Raw genomic sequence first — 7,898 nt, 5'->3', positions numbered from 1 at the left:
GTAAGAAGCTTCATTTTTAAGCTTTTGATGACTTGTAAAGAATATTGCTGATCACTCACTCAGCCACAGATTACAAAGCTTTATGTAATTTGTTGCCACCCACTAAGAACCCATCTCTGGCAGCAGCAGCTCAAGGTGGGGGGCAATTGTGGAGCTGGATTCTGTCTGTCATTTAAGAAGTATTTCTTGCTTTCCTTCCATGTACCACATGCTGGGGATTGTGGGAAATACCAGAGTAGTACAACAAGGTTCCAAACTGCAATCAGTTGAGGAAGGGGAAGTTATATAAGTTCTGAGTAGCAAAAGTATTTAATATTCTATGGTGTAGGGAATATTTTGCTTTCTTTTTTACTTTTTTATTGCAGTATACTGAATAATATATAAGTGGTAAAATGCACAGATCTTAAATGTGCAGCTCGATGAATTTTTAAAATGTGACTACATCCATGCACTCAGCATCCAGATTAAGAAACAAAATATTGACAGATCTCAGAAGATTCTCTCATTTCCTTTCCTAGTCAACACTTCCTCTCATCAGAAGAGCCACTGTTCTGACGTCTGTCACCACGGATTAGTTTTGTCTGATTTGAACCTTCTATAAATGGAGTCAGACTTTTGTGTCTGGCTTCTTTTGCTTACCACTATGTCTGTGAGATTCATTCACGTTGTTGTTTGTGGATGTAGTCCATTGTTTTGGTTATTGCCGTATTTTGTTATATGACCACACCGTAATCTATTTATCCATACTTCTGTTAATGGACACTTGCATTGTTTCCACTTTGGCACTAGTTTAAATAACGGTGCTATGCACATTGTTATACATAGGTTTTTGTGAAAATATGTACATATTTACGCTGGAGATAGATAAAACATACATACATATGTACATGAAATTATTGAGCCAGAGAGTACATGTGTATTTAGCTTTAATATATTTGCCAATTTTCCAAAGTGATTATTCCTACTGACAATCTCTTAGCAGTATGTGATGGTCCCAGTTGCTCCACAGCCTTCAAAAATTTTTTTATTGTGGCAAAATACACATAACATAAAATTTATCCTCTGAACCATTTTCAAGCATGCAGTGCAGTGGTATTAAATACTTTCATAATGTGCAATCCTCACTCCCATCATCGGGTTTTGTTTCTATCTGTCCATCAACAGATGAATGGATAAGCCAATGTGGTATATACATACAATGGAATATTATTGACCCTTAAAAAGGAAGGATGTGCTGACACATGCTGTGACATGGATGAACCCTGAGGACATTATACTAAATGAAATAAGCCAGTTCCTGAAAGACAAATACTGTACAATTCCACTCCATAACGCTTTCACCTTGCAAAACTGGAATTCTGTCCCCATTAAGCAATAATCCCCCATTTCTCTCCCCAACTAGCCCCCAGCAACCACCATTTTACTTTCTGTGTCTTTAATTTTGGTAATTCTAAGCACTCTAATACATGGAATTGTACAGTATTTGTGCACTAGCTTTTAAGGGCTTACCTACAGTTCCACCACCCAGGAGAGATTCTGTTCCCACTTTATTATATTTCCTCCGCTCTCTCTCTAAAGTGTATTTTTAACATAGTTGAAATTATAGTTATATTGTTCTTGTTTCCTCTTCTTGGGCATTTTTCCTTTATCGTCTAAAAATATTATTTCACACATACAAATTATTTCTATGTTACATAATAATAATAATAACAACAGTAATAATAATAATATAAACAACACCAATGAACCAACTCCCCAACCCAGGGACTAGAATATATCCAATACCTTGTGTCTCCCCAGGTGGTCTTGCCCATATCCCTTCCTAATCCTAGAGATAATTACAATCTTAAATGTCCTATTTATCATTCCTATGTTTTATAGTTATTTATCTATGAATAAACAACATATTATTTGGTTTCACTTGATTTTTAATTTAATTAGAAAATTTGAGGTCATACTATGTAGTCTTCTGGTACTTGCTTTTTCCTTTTAACATTATGTTTTCAAGACTCATCCATGTTGTGTTTGTAGCCATTAGCAAACTTATTTTTCACTGCTGTGCAATATTCCACTATAATAATACCCACAATTTATTTATCATTTTTTGTTAACGGAGATTTGGTTTGTTTCTTTTTTTTTTTTCTGGTATGAACTGTGCTGCTATGAAGATTCTTGCTCCTATCTCCTGGTGCTCACGTGTAAGTTTCTCAGGGGCATGTATCTAGGAGTGGAGTTGTTCAGTTTAATGATACGGAAATATTCAACTTTAAAAGGTAAATGTTCCGGTTTTTCATTTGGCAATGTTTCATGAGTATTTGTCTATGTCATTAAAAATTCTTCTTTATATAAAGGAAAAAAGCAACATAAAAGCGAAAAACATTATTTGAATTCAAGATGCTATTATATTTGTGGGTATTGTTTGACCACAGCACGATCTAAATACATTATTTAATAGCTTTAGGACAAAGGCTACTCTCATACATAGTGTCAATCCGCACCAATCATTTAAAGAGAACCCACAATATGCTGGTGTTAAGTGTTAAGATAAATAAAGCCAGACACTAGTTAAAGTGCTAAGGACTTATTTTAATCAGCAATATACTATTTCAATAGAGAAAAGAGTCCAGCATGAACTGAACTCAACTTTGATTTGTACAGAGGTAACTGGACATTTCAAAAGGAGAATGAGAGAATAGGGAGGGGGTGAACAGTGGTGGGGGTCTCAGTAGAGTCAGAGAAGTGAAAAATTACAAGTGAAGAGGTGTTGGTCCATGTGAAACCCATCCAGGTTGGCTAATGAGCGCTTAATGAAGTTAGGCTGCTATCTTCCCACAGAGGTTGGTGGACTGGGGCCTTATCTCCTGGTGTTGGCTGGAACAAACAGTAAATTCTTCTGGCAGCCTTGAGTTTTCTCAGGCGGGCACTTTAAGAGGGGATAGGATCCCCTACGGACGTAGCTTTGAGCCATTAGAAACTATTCTATTAGTGTTTTGTTCAAGTCTTTATAGGCCAAGGTTGAGGCCTAGAAGAGGACTCAGCGAAGCCTGGCTAGAGCCCTGTCAAGGAGAGAATCTTTGTCAGAAGTGAGGAATGGTGCAGTGAGGGAGAGGAGAGCACCGTTTCTTCCCTCTCCACCTCTGCTTACTTCATTCCCTAGACCAGGAAAACCTCCCTCTCTTTGCCAGGCTAAACCTACCCATCCTTATGGCTCAGTTAAGGTGTCATTTCCAACTCACCAGACTGGGTTAAACTCCCTCAGTATCCTTACATAGCTCTTCCACACACTTAGCACATTAAATTGAAACACCATCTGTTTTATATACTTGCTTCCTCATCAGATCATAGGGACTGGGCCTTACTCATTTGGAGCACATTGTGAGCACTAATGTATGTTTTATGAGTGGACACTGCAACAGGCCTAGTCCAACTAGCCTTAGGTGCTGGACAAAGCTCCTGTCTGTTCCCTACTAGCCATTCTCCACGGAGAGCTAGAGGGATCCTTTACAAAGGTAAGTCAGCTCATGTCACACCTGGGCTTCACACACTGCAGTAGCTTCCATTCGCATGAAGAATAACTTTAACTTTCTTGCTATGGCCTAAAAAACCTGCTAATCCTGGCCTCAGCCAGCTGTGAGTCGTACCCTCCCTGTCCTCGCTCAACTTCTGCCAGCTATTCGCCCCTTCTTTCTATTCTTCACCAAGCTTGTTTCCCAGTGGAGCCTTCACTCTCGTTCTTTCTGCTTGGAATGTTCTGCAGGGCAGACGGTGCAAGGCTGACCCTTACTCATCATCCATGTTTTAGCTCAGATGTCACCTCCTCAGGGAGGCCTTCCCTGACCAAGCAGGCATTGTCTCTTCCATCGCTTTGCTTTTTTGGTCATAGCGCTCCTTACAAACTGGCAGTTATTGATTATATTTTTCCCCCCACCAGCCTGCGACTACATTAGGGCCGGGATCTTGTCTGTCGTAGTCGCCACTGTGCCCCCAGCGCCTAGAATAGTGTCTGGTATTCGGATGGCGCTCAATAAAAAAATCCCCGCAGGTAATTGTGAAATCGCTTCTCGCGCCACAGCCCACTCTAACCACGTGGGAGGACTGAGGGCGGTGGCCCAGGGCGTGACGGGAGTGAGAGACAGGTTAGCCGAGGGCCCCGCCCCCAGCCCCGCCCCTGTCCTTGTCCTACTTTACGGATCTCCATAAAGTTCAGTTTGCGGCGCGACGCGCGGGGTCTTCTGGGAGCGGCCCGCCTGGGCCAATCAGGAAGCGCAGACGAGCGGCGCGAGAAGCGGTGGCGGCGTTCTCCAGCTCGGGCCTCAGCGGCGGAGACGGCTGCAGTGCCAGGTAAGGGTGTCTCTGGCCGTGTCCTTCCGACCCGGGGCTTGTCCTTGAACCCGGGACCCCAAGTCTTGGCGGACCCGGGTCCCTACGCTCGCAGTCATGCTGCTCACACTTCCCGTTCACCTCATGGCCGTCGGGCACGCCTGACGCCGGCGACACAGCCCTGTCGAACCGCCCCCATTAGAGCGCCCGGGGAGTGCTTTCTATCTGCTCTCTTTCTGAATAGCAAGCCTCGGCCCCCCGACCCCTCTGCTCCCCACTCGAGCGCTCTGCCGCGGCGCGCCACGCCCCCCACCCCGCCGCGCGAGCCCACCGTTGGCTCGATCGGCGCCCCCTCCCCACCACGACACCCCCCGTACCCATCACCTTCCTGACCGCGCCCGGCCAGCCCGCTCGCCCCTCGGGAATGCACCCTGTCGCGAGGCGTCGCCCTCCGAGGGAACGGGTCTTGGGGCGAGGGTGACGACCCTGTGAGCCTCTCCCAACCCTTGGCCTATTTCCTCTACCGGCATCTCGGGGAACGCTCCTCCCCATCCAGGGAGATGCCAGTGATTAGAACTGGAGGTGGCCCGCACTTTCTCTGGGCTCACAGCACCTCATCCTCCGCAAAGGCAACGCTTAAGTTAACAGGGTCTGTTTTTACAAATACTATGGGGCCGACTGCACGGATCTTTGGTCAAAATTTGAACGGCCCATGGACAGAACCTCGGGTCGGGGTTTATACCCCGCTGTCAGGTGTGAGAAGGAGGGTTTTTGTGTGTTTCTGAAATGGCTTTCAGCATGCAGGGGTCACCATTTGTATTCTTACTGGGAGACTGAGAGGGTGTCCTTGGGCATCATGCATTTTCTTTTAACTATAATCTTTGTGCATTTGTGTTTGACGTTTTCATTCACGGTGATCTCATTGAGACGCCTAGTTTTAAATACCTATATATTAGGCTGACATCTCATATTTCTATCTCCAGTATGGGCATCTCGACCTGTATCCAGCTGCCTACTCAATGTCTCCACTGAGATGGTTGATAGGGAACTCAGACTGAACATGTGTTATATGTCAATTATATCTCAGTGAAGCTGGGGGAAAAAAGTAACGGAAGACCCTGCAACATACAAGTATCTCTTGCCATCCTAATCTTGTTTAGGTAGTGAGAGTTTGGATAGCATCTTTGGAGAGTAAGGGATATCAATATTATATGTATAGTATTTGGTTTCCTGAGTTTTTGTTAGGGAATAGCAATAGTTGGGATAATGAGGAATACGTACTTGCTTTCTTGCAAAAAACGTATGTGCATCTGTTTGGTGTTTGAGTCTGGAGAGTAGAGAATACCTGTAAATAAACAATCCCAGGTCATGCGCAGATGTGAAGGAGAAGGATGAGTTAGAACCTGAGAGAGAGGCCAGGGGACACGTGGAGGAGGTGGGCTCCTGGTGGCGGTGGTGGTTGTGGTTGGGGGTGGATAACTGCATTTTGAGACATAACTGTGTGACGGCTCATGTGCTTGAGTGGAAAGGCACAAGTGGTGCCTGGAAAGTCCCCTTGCAGTGGCAGTGCAAGGAGTGGGCTGGGGGTGTGGATTCGACAGTCATTGCCACCAAGGATTCAGGGGCAGTGCTGAGACAGACACTCTGAAGCAGGGAGTTCAGAGCAGTTTAAAAATTGACAAGTTGTTAAGAATGAGAAAGGGTCACATACACTCAAGGAAAAGAATTCAGACTAACAGAGGGTATAAAATGAGGAGAAATCTCCCAACTCTTAGCTTTGCTCTCTGGAGGTAATGCTGTTAAGTTTCTCGCTATGCTAATGTTATGTTTCTTGCTATTCCTTCTAAAAACTACCTGTGAACAAACCTGAAGTGTCTAATTCAATGAATTTTTACATATTCACTTATGTGACCATCACCCGTACTGAGATCATGGAACGTTTCCCATACCCCAGGTGTCTTAGCTTGGCTGCCATAACAAAATACCGTAGACTGAGTGGCTTTAAACAACAGCAGTTTGGTTTCTCACAGTTCTGGATGTGCAAGTCCGAGACCAGGGTGCCAGCATGGCTGGATTCTGGTGAGGGTCCTCTTCCTGGCCACCATCCTGTTGTGTTGTGTGCTCACACGTTCTTTCCTCAGTGAATGCGAGTGGGGTGGAGGTGGGGGAGAGAGGAAGCAAGCTCTCATGTCTCCTCAGTAGGGCACTGATCCCGTTGCTATGACCTCATCTATGTTAATTACCTCCCAAAGGTTCCTTGAAATACACTTACATTGGGGCTTAGGACTTCAACATACGAATTTTAGAGGGACACATTTCAGTCCACAGAACCCAGGAAGTTCTGTTGTACTGCCTCCCAATCAATCCCCTTCCTTCCCAGGATAACCAGGGTTCTGTTTTCTGGCACCATAGGTTAGTATTTTCTGTTCTTAAAATCCATATGAATGGAATCCTGCAGTATGTCCTTTTTTTGTGTCTGGTTGCTTTAGTTCACCGTTATGTCTCAGATTCTCTGGACACCAGCTGGGTATCCTACAATTTAACTCAATTCTGACACTGTCTACCTGGAGATAGAATCAGATTCCACAGGCTAAGGGTTCAGTCCCACAAGACTCTGCCCCACCCCTTCAGAAGCCAATCGCAAATCCAGATTGTTACCTTGCTTCTGACTGGCTAGCTGTAGATCTGAGGTTCCGATTCCCTCCTCGGGTTCAATTAATTTGATGGAATGGGACACAAAACTCAGAGAAACATGTACTTACATTTGCCAGTTTATTATACTGGTTACAGATGAACATCCAGATAAAGAGGTACATAGGATGGGATCTGGAAGGGTCCTGAGTGCAGGCGATTCTGTCCCCATGAACCCGCCACCCTTCCAGCATGTGGAAGCATTCACCAATCCGGAAGCTCATCAGATCTCATTTCAAGAGTTTTAATAGAACTTAATCGCAGCCCTTCCTCCCCCCCCCTTCCCCTTCCCACAGGTTGGTGGGTGGGCTCAAAAGTTCTAGCCCTCTAATCACTTGATCTTTCTGGTGACCATCCTGGGCACCAGCCCCCACCCTTTGAGTCTAGCTCAGTGAATTTTCTCAAAGTGAACGAACACACTGTTAAGCAGCTCCCAGATGAAAACTCAGAATATTACGCCCCCAGTAGCCGCGCTTCTGTCATCCCCCCTCAAGGGTAACCAGTCCTTCCTTTTAACAGCAGTAGTAAATTTGCCCTTCGTTTGAAGGCTTCCAGTGGTTGAGGAGGTCTGTGGAGGTCCAGTAGGACTTCTGCCAAGCGGCCTGGGAGAGCAGTTCGTTGCTCAGAGCCCGGGTATTCTGTGATGCCCTTTGAAGCACCTGTCTGTTTCCAAGGGCCTCACAATCAGGCGCAGAGCCGCTGCTGACAGAGAGGAGCCGTCTTGCTGCCTGTCCCCCTTCCAGCCCTTTGCCGCATCCCACATCCCTCTTCCGTGAGTGTGGCTTCTTCCTGTCCCTCCTCCACAGCTCCACAGGGTGCAGCTGGCGTCCAGTCTCTGCATGTGTCCTGGCCAGATTTTCCCAACACAAAACTTGGACTTTATCTCT

General features: G+C 45.4%; 1 protein-coding gene across 4 annotated transcripts in view; it reads left to right on the top strand.

Annotated features, from left to right (window-relative positions):
- The first annotated feature begins 4,187 nt into the window (after window positions 1-4,187).
- The window catches only part of NUP93 (nucleoporin 93), a 90,665-nt gene continuing 86,954 nt past the window's right edge, over window positions 4,188-7,898 (top strand). For 3 of the 4 annotated variants that reach the window (XM_019754069.2, XM_019754060.2, XM_019754052.2), the window contains exon 1: window positions 4,213-4,341. The gene's annotated coding sequence lies outside the window, so the exon portion shown is untranslated. Of the gene's footprint in view, window positions 4,342-7,898 lie in introns of all 4 variants that reach the window. The other variant, XM_019754041.2, reaches the window with a different exon arrangement.

Source organism: Rhinolophus sinicus, linkage group LG11 (genome assembly GCF_036562045.2).
Source record: "Rhinolophus sinicus isolate RSC01 linkage group LG11, ASM3656204v1, whole genome shotgun sequence".
In the NCBI taxonomy this organism is placed as follows: Eukaryota; Metazoa; Chordata; class Mammalia; order Chiroptera; family Rhinolophidae; genus Rhinolophus; species Rhinolophus sinicus.
This window is presented reverse-complemented; position numbering and strand designations above follow the sequence as displayed.